Source organism: Drosophila miranda, assembly GCF_003369915.1.
Source record: "Drosophila miranda strain MSH22 chromosome Y unlocalized genomic scaffold, D.miranda_PacBio2.1 Contig_Y1_pilon, whole genome shotgun sequence".
Lineage (NCBI taxonomy): Eukaryota > Metazoa > Arthropoda > Insecta > Diptera > Drosophilidae > Drosophila > Drosophila miranda.
This window is the reverse complement of record NW_022881603.1, coordinates 6,937,253-6,952,368: the sequence shown is the minus strand read 5'-3', so window position 1 is coordinate 6,952,368 and position 15,116 is coordinate 6,937,253. Positions and strand designations below refer to the sequence as shown.

Below are 15,116 nucleotides of genomic sequence, written 5' to 3'. Positions count from 1 at the left end.
TAGTGGTGGATATAATATGGTAGAGGGAATTATAATCCGAGCATAAGACCCTAAACGGTTCATGCAAGGAATAATTCGATCTACAAAGTGGAAGGAACAACGGTATAAAATTTCTAGTCAGTCTAATAGGAATCGTGAAGTTTATGCGGCTCAACAGATCAGGGCTGTCTATGTCACCCCTGATCAAGTTGTGCATAAATATCACACCAAGCATTTTTCTACGGTTAACTAAGGATGGGAGGTTTACTAATAGTAGTCTACTAGAGTAAGATGGGAGTCTTACACCCGCATCCCAGTTAAGGCCCCGCAGAGCAAAGAGTAAAAAGTTTTTCTGTACTGATTCTATACGGTCCTGGTGTACTTTGTACTGAGGGCACCATACACAGGAGCCGTATTCTAAGATCGGACGAACAAGCGAGGTATAGAGAGTCTTTGTTATATAGGGGTCGTCAAATTCCTTTGACCACCTCTTTATAAACCCAAGCACGCTCATGGCCTTATTTACCATGGTAGAAATGTGTTCGGAAATCTTTAACTTGGGGTCTAACATAACACCCAGATCATCCACCAGGGTAATTCTCTCAAGAGAACCACCAAATAGGGTGTAAGGAGCCAACAAAGGGCTAGAACGATGAAATGTCATAACTTTGCATTTCGAGGCATTAAGGTGTAACAAGTTTGCACAACACCATGACTGAAAGTTATTGAGATCGGATTGCAAGCGAGAATGAAATGAAATGTCCTTGTACTGCACACAGAGTTTAACATCATCCGCATACATAAGTACCCGAGAGTATGTTAATACTGAAGGTAAGTCATTAATAAAGAGTGTGAAGAGTAAGGGGCCTAGATGGCTGCCTTGTGGTACTCCCGAAGAAACCTTTACTGGGAAAGAGAGGGAGTTTTTGAAGAGGACTCTTTGAGACCTAGAACAAAGATAGCTAGAAATCCATCTCAGGAGGTTGGGCGGAAACCCTAAAAGGTCAAGTTTATGCGCTAAAAGGGAATGGTTTACAGAGTCGAATGCTTTACTAAAGTCGGTGTAAATAACATCCGTCTGTAAGTTACCTTGAAAGCCTTTAATAATGAAAGAGGTAAACTCTAACAAGTTCGTGGTGGTTGATCGCCGCCTTATAAATCCATGCTGAGTTGGAGATATAAGTGACTTGCAGAGATGTTGCAAGTGCGGAGTTAAAACCCTCTCAAACATTTTAGGAATAGCGGATAACTTTGCTATACCTCTATAATTTTTTGCATCAGACTTGCTACCTTTTTTATGGAGAGGAATTATAAACGATTCCTTCCAGATCGGGGGGAAGCAAGAAGAATCAATGGATAGGGTGAATAGTTTAAGCAAAGGTCCACACAGAGCCTCGGCGCAGTACCTGAGTACACAACCTGGAACCCCGTCTGGACCCGGTGAAAACACCGGCTTAACTAGTCGAAGATCATGAAGTAGGGAACATTCATTTAACAAGGGACTGAAAATGCCGTTCGACCTCGGTAAACCGTATGGGTACGGATGACCAGAGTAGCTTTCCTCAGAATAGGTGGTTTGGAAGAATTGGGCAAAAAGATCGGCAATTGCCTGATCATTATTTGCCGACGTATTACAAAATGATAGCGAGGATGGGTGTGCGGACGTTCTACGCTTACTGTTTACGAAGCTGTAAAACTGTTTAGGGTCCTGAGAAAAACGTATCCTGCATCGAGATAGGTAGTTCTTATAGCATTGAGCATTAAGAACTGAAAAGTTTGACCGAGCTAATACATAGCGAGAGTGAGAAGTAGGAGAACCCACTTCTTGAAATTTGTTATAAAGTCTTGATTTTAAGGTTTTTAGACTGGATAACTCTTTGGTAAACCAAGGGGGTTTTCCAGATCTAGTCGGACAAGAAAGCGGGACACAAGAATCGAAAAATGTGCCAAGAGCACTGTAAAAAATGTTTGTGCCTTTTATGATATCAGTGCACAAGTACAAAGCGGACCAATCAAAATCCCTAATGAGGTTATTAAGCTTCGCAAACTCGGCTTTACGAAAGCAGCGGACACGTTCGGGCAGCCTACTCGACCGATCCAATACAGTTGTTCCTATATCTAGCGACACCTCGAAAGTAGGGTGGTAGGCGTCTTCAGGTATAGTGAGCGGAAGGGCTCGGGTTAACAACACTATGGTCGGATCCGATACAAAGCACAGATCAAGCAATCGACCCAAGGAATTATTCACATGGTTGACTTGAGACAGGGATAGGTCAAGCAAGCCGTCAACAAAGTCATGTCGTGACATGGGCACTAGGATACTAGACTCGTTTACCGAAGACCAAACAGTTCCTGGCAAGTTGAAGTCACCAAGAACTATCATACGATCTTTATCAGATAGCGAGGAAGAAACAGCGGTTAAAGCGGACAAGTGCTGCTCATAAATTGAAATATCCGAAGAAGGTGGGATATACGAGCAAGTAATGAATATAGCGAAAGCGGGAAGAATCAGTTTTACACACAGGAATTCCAGTTCCTGTTGAACTTGGACTGTGAAGTGTTCCGACGTGAAGTAAGAGTCCACTGCAATTAGAAAGTTGTGTACCGACCTGCCAAAACCTCGGAACTAAGAATGTCCGGCTTTAACCAGGTTTCAGTAAACACAATAACGTGGGAAGCAAATGCAACACTATCCCGGAAAAGAATGCTGAGCTTACTACGCAAGCCTCTTACATTCTGATAGGTTACTAAAAGAGAAGTTAGTTTTTTGGAAAGGTGGAAGCAAGACGGGAAGTTGAGGAAGAGGAAGTTGAGGTTGAGGTTGAGGGTGGCACACTGGAAAGGTTTGGAAGGGATATGGGGGCCTATTCTTCTTCTTAGCCTTAAACTCCTTCACCACCAAATGCTCCGGCCAAAATTTGGCGGAGCAAATGGTGTCAAATTGAGTTGGGGAGATGCTTATCTTAAACGAGGCTATCTCCCTGGCATAAGAGAAGTTAAATTTCTCCACCTTTAAACCCACGGCTTTTATTTTGCTTTGAATAAAAGCAATTACATCATTAGATGTGAGGTCAGGGGCCAGCCGTGAAACAAAAACTTGTCGTTTTGGTGGGACTCCCACCAGTGGTTTAGTCACCACAGGCCTAGTACCTGTGGTGGCAATATCCGGAGGTCCGGAACGTCTATTTACTGGTGGGATCGGTATAGACGGGACAACTAGCGAACTTGCGGACACCACGGACACGGACGCTGCAGACGTACTTGGCTGCACATTCTCCGAGGCGATGAATTCGGCTACCGAATCTGCGTCGCCAGCAGCTGTCGTTGCCCTTGGAGTGGCAAACGAGATCAACTGCTGCACACTTGGAGTGGTCGGAGTCAGTTTTTCGGCGGCGCACGGCTGAGTGACGGTTGGCAATTGCAGATCCCGCGGAGTGACCTTTTTGCGCCTCGGAGACTCATTCAGCAGTTTTAAACCGCTAAACTGAGCCTCCATGGCTAGGAGCCGATCGTATTGGTTTTTAAAACCAACGGTCAGCTCCTTAAAGCCACTCCGCGTCTGCCTCATGAAAGCCACCATGTCTTTCTCCACCGCACGGCATGCCTCGCAACTGTAATGCAAGCCATTACGTTTGGCTATAGAATCACTCACGAGGCCAGAAAATCCAGCGCATTTTGCGTGCACTACGCTGTCGCAGAGCCAGCAGGGGACATTCGGCTGATCGTGGGTTATCTGCTTCTTACAGCTTTTTTTGGCACAGACCACAGCGTATTCCATTTTATTTTATTATTTATTTATATATATACTATTATTTTAAAAAAACAATGTATTGAATTAATATATTAAAATAATTTAAATATATGTATTTAAAATAAACTTTAAATTTAAGCCCAGCTATGTTTAACAAACGAATCAAACGCAGCTGTGCAAGTACACTTTCAAGTTCAAGTGCGGCTTGGAAGTGCAGTAATTCTTATCAGCAATCAGCTTTGGATTATCTTCCGGATTTGAACAGTTAATTTATTCAAAATGCATTTCGTTTGCGATCTCAGTTTAATTTTGATTGCAATGTGCATGGTTCGGAGAATACGACTCACAATGGAAAACTATTTCGTTTTACTGCTGATTCTTTTGGCTGTACCTTGGTCCTTTGAGGCCACCCACAAGCTTAAGCCAACCAAGGCTGCCATTATAGACTTGAAGAACAAAACTGAAGTAGTACCGTCAAGTAGCATGTCCATTGCCAATGTCACAGCCGTGCACGAGAAGTTGGCAGAAGTCCACATTGATCAGCACAAAACCATTCGCATTAGCAAAGGAGATCTGGATGATCTATTGGACGTTTATATGGGTAAAATAGCAGAGAGTGCAGCCACTATCAAGGACAGAGGAAATGAAATAAAAAAGCTTCAAACCAAGGAACACACTGACGACGATCGACTGAAGAGATTTGAGAATCTCACAGAATATACAGCCAAACTGAAGGAAAAGGCGGATCAAATCAAGGAACTCGAGCAGAAGGTCAAGGTCTACGAGACCAGATTGAAGAGGAAACAGCACGTGTTGACTGATTTAAGAAAACAGAACACCTCCAGTGCGGCATTGATCGATCATCTGAGAGCCAAAGTCGTATATTTTGAAGGTAAATTCAGGGAGAAGAAGGACGACCTGTTGGCAGACTGGGAGGCAGCCACCACCTCTTGTATGCCCTACGGCATGTCGTCTGGGATTCATTTGATCCATTTGCCAGGGTTCCTGCCCTTTCTGGAGTCCTGTGAGGGTCTCACGGCCGCCGGTCCTGGATGGATGGCTATTCACCGTCGACTGGATGGCTCTGTGAACTTCTATCGCAACTGGGATCAGTACAGGAAAGGGTTTGGCAAGCTCAACGGGCAGTTCTTTATTGGCCTCGAAAAACTACACCGCCTGACCAGCTCCCAGCCTCATGAGCTCTACATAAGCTCGGGTATTATCAAGGAAATTCCAGCGACGCGTTACGCACCCATGACAAGATGAAATTCTCAACCTTCGATAGGGATAACGGTGAATTTACGCATATGAATTGCGCCGAGTATCACCACGGAGCCTGGTGGTACGACTTCTGTTCGCGAAGGTAATTCATCCGTCCACTGAGTATCACACAAACACATACGAATTATTCAGTTAATATCCTCTTCCCATAGCAATTTGAATGGCAAGTACTTCAAGGGCGAGGTGGACAATGTCCAGGGCATTTTCTGGGAGCAATGGTATAGCTTCAGATCTCTGAGATCCGTACAGATGCTAGTCCGTCCAAAGAGCCAAATGGAGCTGAACGATTTACCGAGGACCAAGCGTACAGTACCCCTAAAAATTCATTAAAATTAATCCCTCCATCAGCTCAACACACACGAATGCCCATTATTTTTAATAATTTACGCGTATTATGTTTGTTTCTAGAGGCTTTAAGAGCATTGTTAAACCAGATAAATCTCAATACGAAGCCGAGCGCCAAACGCCGAACCCCATTCGTCTTTGTTATTTACTCTTCCGACGACCGCCGCCCCGCCACCATTCGACAGTTGATTAGCTTTCGATTTTTCGCCCTCTCCTCTCCCGGGTACAATAATTCTTCGTTACAGTTCACTGCAGTTCGCTGCTCTAGACATTTGTTTATTCGCGCACAAGTGATTAGTGCAATTAACTCTCATTTTCATTTTCATTTGTGCTCGCATTTCGTTCGCTGTTGCAACAATTTAATGAAATCTAATTGAGCTCTGACTCTGGTCTTGAAGTTCTTCTATGGGCCTGGTCTGGTCTGCCCCCACCATTTGTCACTTGCACTTTTATTGCCGAGGGACCGCTGTGGGAGTGGAGAAACTCAATTGGAGTAAATAAAGGCTTGACAAATTAGCCAAAGTCGAGGCATAAAATATAATGAATATCGATGCGACGTAGGATTTATGGTCTGAGAAGAACAATTTTTATTTAAATTGAGTTTATTCCAGTTTCATACAGAATCTTACAGATCTTTGGAACATTTAAACATTTGTTGTTTCCTCCAATGTTACTTTACTCTAATTTGTAGTTTCTAAGGCACATAATATATGTATCTGCAGAGGCCTGAACAGAAGCCACCGCTGTTGCATGGACACTCGGATCAAATGAATGTAGAGTGCACTCTGCACTTTATTGTAAATATAAACGAGGGGGAACGTTGTGAGTTGCTGCGGACACCGCAACTCTACAGTTATACCCGATACTAAGTCAGTATGGCTCTCCTCCGGCAGACGCCGCTAATATTAAACGACACGACAAAGAGTGCGTGCGAGAGAGACAGAAAATCAGTCTGAGCGTGACGTCGGGCGCTGCGTAGCCACTGCAAAATTATAGTGCTGCTCCTCAACAGCATTCTTAGGATAGGACACTTTCCTACCTGCTGGAAGATGGCGCTAATCTCCATGGTACCTAAGCCAGAAAAACAACACACAGAAGTCGATGGCTACAGACCAATTAGCCTGCTCTCAGCGCTAGGGAAGATGGCGGAAAGAATGATACTGAACCGCATCATGCAGCTTGAACCTGTAAAGAAAAGAATTCCAAAGTGGCAGTTTGGATTTAGACAAGGTCACGGCACGCCAGAACAACTTCATCGAGTGGTCAACTTCTCGCTTGATGCAATGGAGCAAAAAATGTATTCGGTAGCTGTGTTTATGGACATTCAACAAGCGTTTGACAGGGTGTGGCATGATGGCCTCCTCTTTAAGCTGAGAAACATATTGCCGCCGCAGCTATTCCAGCTGGTGAGTAGCTTTCTAATGGACAGAAGTTTTAGAGTTGTTGTAAATGGAGCAAAATCATCGAAGCGCCCAATCTGTGCAGGCGTCCCACAAGGCAGCGTTCTTGGACCAACGTTATATACCCTATATACAGCCGATATGCCTTCCTCAAGGGTAATAACTGGGTTGGACGAGGACGATGTGTTGATAGCAACCTACGCGGATGACACTGCAGTGCTGACCAGAAGTCCAAGCATAAATCTAGCTACGGAAGCTTTGCAACAATATGTGAGCAGCTTTGAGGTCTGGGCTCAGAAATGGAACATAGGCATCAACAGCAGCAAATGTGCTAATGTTACTTTTGCTACGAGAACACTTTCTTGCGGAGGCATTAATATGCTGGGCTCCACACTTACGCACAAGAGCTCGTACAAATACCTGGGTGTTGTACTCGACAGGTCACTAAATTTCAAAACCCATACTACCATGGTTCGACAGTCTGTGATGGCGAAAGCGGGAAAGATGGCGTGGCTACTTGCACCAAGAAATAAGCTATCGCTGTACAGAAAAGTCACGATATACAAGTCCATCCTCAGCCCCATATGGAAATACGCACTTCAAGTTTACGGCATCGCGTCAAAAACCAACTTAAATAAAATTAGAGTTGCTCAGTCAAAAATTCTACGACGAATATGCAATGCTCCATGGTACATACGAAACAGCGACATCGAGAGGGACCTAAAGGTTCCCAAAGTGGGCGATGTTATACAATTACATGCAGCAAGGTACTTGCAACGACTTGGTGGTCACCCTAATGCGCTAGCCAGACGTCTAATTAACCCGCCAAGAAAAAGAAGACTCAAAAGGAGTCATCCACTGGATCTCCCTACTAGATCCCTCCTATAACATCTCATTAACTTTTTGTAAATATTCTAAATAATGTATGTACCTACTCCATATATGTAACATTAAGTTTAAGTATGTATCTCCTGTGATCAATTGTTTTTCCCCTTAAATGTAAAACTAGATTAAGTTGCCACGAAAGGTAGCAGTAAACTTGTTTACAATAAAATACAAATTTTCCACATGAAAAAAAAAAAAAAAAAAGCCACTGCAAATTGATTTGTTCCTATGGGCTATAAAAATGATCTGATCTGATCCAGATTCAGCAGTCTGATAGATATGGTCATTATCTATGATTCTGCGTTTTTAGTTTTCTCGAATGTGCAATATTGTGGATGCAACAGATTTTCGTCCTTTGTGTGGGCGGAAGGGGGTGGGGTGAAATTTTGAGATACACGTTTTATAGTAAGATCTAACAGGAGTGCGGATACCAAATTTGGTTACTCTAGCCTTAATAGTCTCTGAGATTTTTGATTATCCCCAGATTTTCGTCCTTTGCGGGGGCGGAAGGGGGTGTGGCGAAATTTTGAAACAAACTCGTCTCGGTCCGATATATTAGGAGTGTGGATACCAAATTTGGTTGCTCTAGCTTTTGTAGTCTCTGAAATCTAGGCGCTAATGTTTTACTCTAAGCAAAGCCGCCTATGCTACGTGTGTGTTAGAGAGAGACAGAGCGAGAAAAAATGAAATTGTTTTCTTGATGCTGGCTATAATAATAATACGATCCAATTCAGATTCCGCAGGCTTAAAGATATGGTCATTCTCTACAATTCTACGTTTTTGGTTTTCTCATATCTTTAAAATTGTGGATGCCACAGATTTTCGTCCTTTGTGGGGCGGAAGTGGGCGGGGCGAAGTTTTGAAATATTTTTGTAGCAGTGACATATCACAGAAGTCTGGATCCAAAACATCGTTGCTCTAGCTTTTATAGTCTTTGAGCACTAGGCGCTGAAGGGACGGACGGACGGACGGACGGACGGACAGACGGACAGACAGACAGGGCTCAATCGACTCGGCTATTGATGCTGATCAAGAATATATATACTTTATGGGGTCGGAAACGATTCCTTCTGGACGTTACACACATCCACTTTTACCACAAATCTAATATACCCCAATACTCATTTTGAGTATCGGGTATAAAAATGGCATTGACGTCGTTGACGATGTAGCCCGCCCATCTAGCCCATTGTAAATCTAGCTAAAACGAGCACACGCGGTACATAGCGATTTTATTTTACATATTAAAATAATTTTTAAAAAGGTATAACAAATTGGTAAAAATGCTTTTTTGTTCATGAAAAGCTTACAAATAATACAGTGACCAATAAAAGTCTAAGCATCACACCCATTTAATTAATTGTACATATTCAGAATGGGTGTCAGGCTTAGACTTTGTGGGTCACGGTCAATGGTATGTAGTTCTATGGATTATGCATCACATTTAGCCAATTTCTGAAGAGCGCTCTTGACAGCAGCCAATTTGGCTTGGTCCTTGTTGGAGCCGAAACCAGTGACCCGAATGGTCTTCTCCATGCAGGTGAACTGGCAGTACATCATCACAACGTCCTTGTCTACCAGGGGCGGACCGTAGACGGGATTGGCCAGCTTTTGCTCATGGAGCTGACGAATCGGGCTGATGGGTATATCCTGGGAGAATTCCTTCAGTACGGGCTCAAACAAATGGTAGATCATCTGCCAGGTTGTCTGCAGATCCCGGCAATCCAGGTAGACGGCCGCGATAAGGGCCTCCAGGACATCGCCTAAAGCCTTGGGGACATCTACGTTTTGCGCCAAGTTGAAAGCACCGATGCGTGGACCGTCTTCCGACTCATTTTCCATGGCCATCTCCACTTCATCGTCCAAGTCCAGAATAACGGGCTGCACATCTCTCTCCTCGATCAGAAAACGTACATGATTCGTGACTCTGTGTCCCTGGCTCCCTTGGAATTTCACAAACTTGCTGATGGTCTCAGATAGCAACGCGTTCTCTGCCAGAATGAAGAGGTGCAGCTTGTGGCGCACGCAGATGCATCCCAGTGTCGTGTTATTGACCAATGCCGAGCGCAGATCCGTGAGCTCGCCCGGACGCAGCTTGGTATTGTTTTCGAAAATGTATGCAGAGATGAGAAAATCGAGTATGGCATCGCCAATGAACTCTAGCTCCTGGTAGCAGCCGGTCAAGCGATTGGTGGGAAACGACGGATGCGTCAGGGCCTGCAAGAGGTAGCCCCGATCCCGGAATTCGTAGCCCAGATTCTGCTCTAAATAGGAGTGGTTGATCAGGAAGCCATCAATATCGTCAGGGCTCGCGTTGGCTCGCATCTTGGTGCTCTTCAACTGAAGATCGAGCAGCTGCGACAATGGCTTATCAACGTCCGACTTGCAAATGCCGAAGTATTCCAGCATGCGGAAGCCATGTTGCAATCCATAGTTTCTCACAACGACTCCCAGAAGGGCCTCCAGAGTGTCAGCCACCACCTTGTTCTGAACAGCGACCTCACCAAAGAAGTAGTTCCACGCCGGAGGAGAAGTCTCGGCCGGCATTATAGCCTTGCTGATTGCTCTTGCAACCTTGCACAAAGCGACGATAGGTATCCTTGTTGCAACGACCTGCCAGAATCTCCTCGTCACTAAGGGCCAGATTGAAAAGATTATGGGGACCAATCAGTTTGGCAAAGCTCGGCTGCTCCGTCCACACATCCACGTTAATCTGGGGTCGAACAGACTGCAGCTAATACGACTGGGAATATCCGTCTCCCTGAGGCATTACATCAGGTTCTTGTTGGACACCAGCCTCGACTTGACCTGCGTGAGCGTGCCTTCGTTCCAGTCGGGATACCTGCTGGCCAGGTAAAGACTGGCACTCATCTTGAGAAACGAGTCACCCAACAGCTCCGCTCGCTCCATATCATAAACATCGGCAGATCCCGCTGTGGTGATGGCCGCCAGGAACTCACCCAGGTGGGCCGGAGTGATGTGATCATCGGAGACGCTCTTCATCAGAACCGGCAACACATTCAACGACTGTGGTTTGGGAGCTGAGCTGGTCGGCGGGAGCAGGGCAGGCCGGGCGGCAGGGGCATTGCTGGACTCCTGGTCTCATAGATGTTCCCTTTAGGCATCTTGAACTGCGTCTCCAGCCAGAACTCCCTGTCGTCCTGCTCCATTTTGTCGAGAGACGCCACTTGGCCGGATATAAAATTGTTGTAATAGTTCAACTCCACGGTATAGGCGGACATGATGTTCCGGGGTAGGTCTACAGGTTCCAGGTACTGCTGCCACGAATGTTGTAAGTCGCGTATCTGCAGTGTCTTCATCCCAATCTCTACTTCTTTGATGGGTAGGGGCTCCAGAATGGAGCGTGACCCTTCTTCATAATCATTGGGAACGGCATTGCCATGGGAATCCACATTGCGGCGCAACGACCAGTCGATCTCCAAGAGCTTTGGCCTATAGTCAACTCCATTTTGAGGCAGATGTTGCAGCCCCAGGTAGGTATTGAAGCGTTGTCGTAATGCCTCAGAATGCAGCATGAAGTGGAGCCGGTTCAAGATGCTGGGTAGAAACACTGCTTTTATCCAGAGGTCGCCGGGGAAATCGAAATTAAAGCAGAGCTCCGGAATGAGGATGATCTTGACCCTGGCCTTGCTCTGGGCCGACGTCTTGCCCCGCTGCTGGACATAGAAGTTGAGTTGCTCCGTAAGCTCGCGCACCTCGATCAGGAACTGGTCCATGCGAACAATTCCTTCGATGTCATCGCCATACTTGGACGTGGTGAACTCGCCATAGCTCGTGTTCTGGTGGTTGCTTTCCATCAGGCTGCTCGGAGTCAGGTCTCTGCGCACCTTGTGCACGAGCATTCGCTTGCTCGCGAAGTTGGCATACCACTGAGTCACAATTTTCCCCTCATAGTCCTCTGGACGCGGCGCTCGCTGTTCCTTGCGCTGCTTCACACTGACAGGCTTCGGGGTGGGCAGACGCTGGAACTGACGAACCAGCGGCCAGTCCACCACATTCTGATGCTCTGCGCCCACGGCTATAGGCACGATCAAGTAGGAGTTGTCCTTGCCTCGACGATCCAGTACAAAGCAGGGATGCCAGGTCTTCGACAGTTCGCGGAACAGCATTCCATGGAACTGATGCAGTTGCTCCAGCTGCTCCGCACTTGCAATAACCAGCTCTCGCGGGTGCTCCCTAACCTGCACATGCAATGGGCCCTGGTTGCAGAACAGCGGCATCTTCGAGAGAGGCGGCAGCTGCTTCCTCAGCAGCAACGCAAAGTTCCTACGCGTTAGCATGTTCATAGGCATAACAGACTTCACCCACCCGTGGCCGGCAATCGTAGAACTCCGTCGGACAAGAGGTCTTGAAGGTAGTTTGTGTCTCCGGCTTGAGTTTCTGCTTGTTTACCGTATCGATAACTAAAAGCACCCAAGGAGGAGAATGATTAAACAGAATTTGTGGGTATTTGATTGAATAAGACTCACCATCGTCGCTGTATTTCTTCCAGTGGTCAAAGTGAAAGTCGGCTATCGCCGTCACCCGGTCCTTAAGCGTGACGGGAAGGAGTACAGTTTAATGCAGGTCTTAAAGGCTGCCGATATTTTTGCCGCCTTAACGGAAGTTATGGGATCGCTCTGGAATGATTCGAACATGATTACTGACTGTAGACGCTGGGTAGTCCATTTTGGGCTTACATAAATTTTATCCCGCACGGACGAGCTGAGTGGAAGTTCGATAGAGACGACTTCTTTGCTTGCGGCCTGTGTGCCAAAGAGTTCCCGCTTCTGGTGCCAACTGATTAGTGTGATCCAGGGCTCCGCAAAGCCGAATGCATCCGAGGGCAGGCTCTGGCAGTAGCGGTGGAGCAGCATCACGACACTGCTAGGCAGCAGCACGGCACCTTTTTCGTTTATAAATGGTGGGATCAATTCGTGGAAGTGATCGGCTATCTCTTGCATCAGGGGTTCGGGCCGATCCAGGGCGCGCTCCTTTAAATACTCTCCGATGTCGGTATGGGCTTGGCGATATTGATTGATTTGTTGGTTGGTTTTTATGCGGTCAAGCTCTGAGGAAAAAAGCACAAACTGGGCCTCCTTGGATCGAGCCCGCCCCTTCGTCTGCACGTACATGTTAAATGTCTTTAAAGGATCCAGGATCAACACGTAATTGCAGGCCTTTACTTCGATGCCTTCCTCTAGAACGCTCGAACAGACCATCAGGTTGGCTTCGCCATCCCTAAATTGATGAATGGCCTTTGATGGGGATTGCGACAGGGGAGAATAATATACTTTTAATATAATGTTCTGTGCTGAGGCCCGAGGCATAACGTACCGACTTTTGCCACTTGCGCTCCAGGATGCTCTCACAATCCGCTGAAACTGAGTTGCGGCCCACCATAAACTGCGGCACGAGAACATCGCGCAGCGCCGGAATAACCGCAATGAACTTCTTCAACAATTGGTATATGCATTTGCTCGTATACCGGCGCTCAACGAAGACCAAGCAGCAAAAATCCTTGGCATCCTTGCCCGAGAACGTTTTCTGCACGTAATGCAAAAATCTCTGCACCTTAGGAGTCGAAAAGTTCATGATGGTTTCCTCCGTGTGGACTGCGTCATCGGGTTCCGTATCATCGTCGACCAAATCGCGAAGCTTTTTCTTTAGCATGTGATTGATCCGGTTACACAGACAGATGGCCAACTTATATATGTGGGTCAGGGCAAGGGTTTCCGACTGATGCAGCTTGATTTCAAACTCTAGAATCACCGATACTATGGCCATGGCCGTAGTGCTCCAGCTGGTACTGGAAGTCGTTGAGCAGAGTCTTTATATATCCTTTCTTGTGCGGATCGCGTGGGGTCGACAGTCCCTTGGAATAGCGCGTAGGCTGTTTGCCAATCTCCAAATCGTCTAGGCGTACGTAGAAGTGCTCAATGCATCTATGTATGGCGTGCCCGATCACAAGGCTCCCCACTTGGTCTGGATAAGTCACTAAACACTCCCTTGGTTTGGGGGAGTAGCTGCAAAAAATAAACAGAACTGCTATAGCGTGATTTCTTCTATGGAAAGGACTTAAAAGGTCTCACAGCATCACGTTTTTCAATTCCTCCGTGTCGGACACGGTGATGATATTGCTTCTGTAGGTCGTCTCCAGCTCTCTGAGCTTTTGAGCGACCAGCTTAAATTCGTTGCCTTTAATGAGTACACCCGTCAGTCCCAAAACGCGCGGCAGTGGCGTGTTTCGGTCAGCGAGTAAAAACAGATGCATGAACTCATGGTAGGGATGGTGGCCAGTGCCATGGTGGCACTCGTCTATAATCACGATGCTCACAGAGCTCAGCTCCAAGTACTTCTGGGTGACCATATTCAACATGACTTGGGCTGTGCCCACCAGAACCTATTGTCGTTGCAAGATATAAGAAAATTCAATTAGAAAAAAAAGCTAGGTCCAAATTTGTAAAGCACTTGGAAGCACAAATACTAGTGCATCCGTTCTATATAAACGAATATCAGAAATGCATATTGGTTTGATGAGGCGTCATGAGCTCGACACTAACTTGGCTATCGCTTATTTCGTGGCTCCATTTTATTTTCGACCAGTCGTCGACGCCCTGCTCCCCCACAAAGAACCCCACTTTGGGATTTGAGAACTTCCTCACGGACATTGCCTCCTGGCGGGCTAGCTCGACTGTATTGCACATAAATATAGCTCGTTTTCCGCCCTTCTCGATTGATCTGTAGGAGTGTAAACAAATCCGAGAATTCAGTTCAACAGCTACATATGTATTTGCTTATGTATGAGTGTGTTTGCAAAATTCTAGTATGAAAAAAAATGCAAGCGACTTACTTGTACATGGCTTTGGAGAATCGCTTCAGGGCCAGGATGGCCACGTATGTATGTCTTGCCAGATCCGGTCGGCAAGTAGATTATCCCATTGTTCTTCATAATATGATCCACGAAACGCAGCTGATAGCTGCGAGGCTGCAACAAATGCGAATGCATTTTTACAATTCAGCAAAAAGTATAAACTTATGTATATGCACTGGAATTTATATTATTTATACCTTTATTTCGGATTCCCCACTATGCACGTTGTCTGCCATGATGATCCTATTTGCTCCGGGTGCCAGCTGAAAGTGATGAAATAAAATAAAATTCAGTGACTGCAGGCACAAGCTCGCCAACTAAGATGATTGCTGACGTGGCTATAATGACACAGCAGGTTTTTCTGGATGTGGCCAGCTACTAGCTGGAAGTACGGGGATTTACATTTTTTTCCAGTCACCGTTCTCTGTGTGCGGAAAACACCGCGATGGACGCGCAGGTTGACCGGAAAATGTCTCGCCTCACCTTTGTTTTAATTGAACTTTGTTCCACCGATATATTGTATTGAACAAGTATTTGATCAGATAAGATAATAAATTCCAAGAGCTGAATAAATAAATTGCCAAAAAAAGAAAAAAAGAAA

At 45.9% G+C, this 15,116-nt stretch overlaps 2 pseudogenes; one reads left to right on the top strand and one right to left on the bottom strand.

Annotated features, from left to right (window-relative positions):
• The first annotated feature begins 4,078 nt into the window (after positions 1 to 4,078).
• On the top strand, positions 4,079 to 5,356 carry LOC117190390 (annotated as a pseudogene).
• Positions 5,357 to 8,861: 3,505 nt separating this feature from the next.
• On the bottom strand, positions 8,862 to 15,116 carry LOC117190580 (annotated as a pseudogene).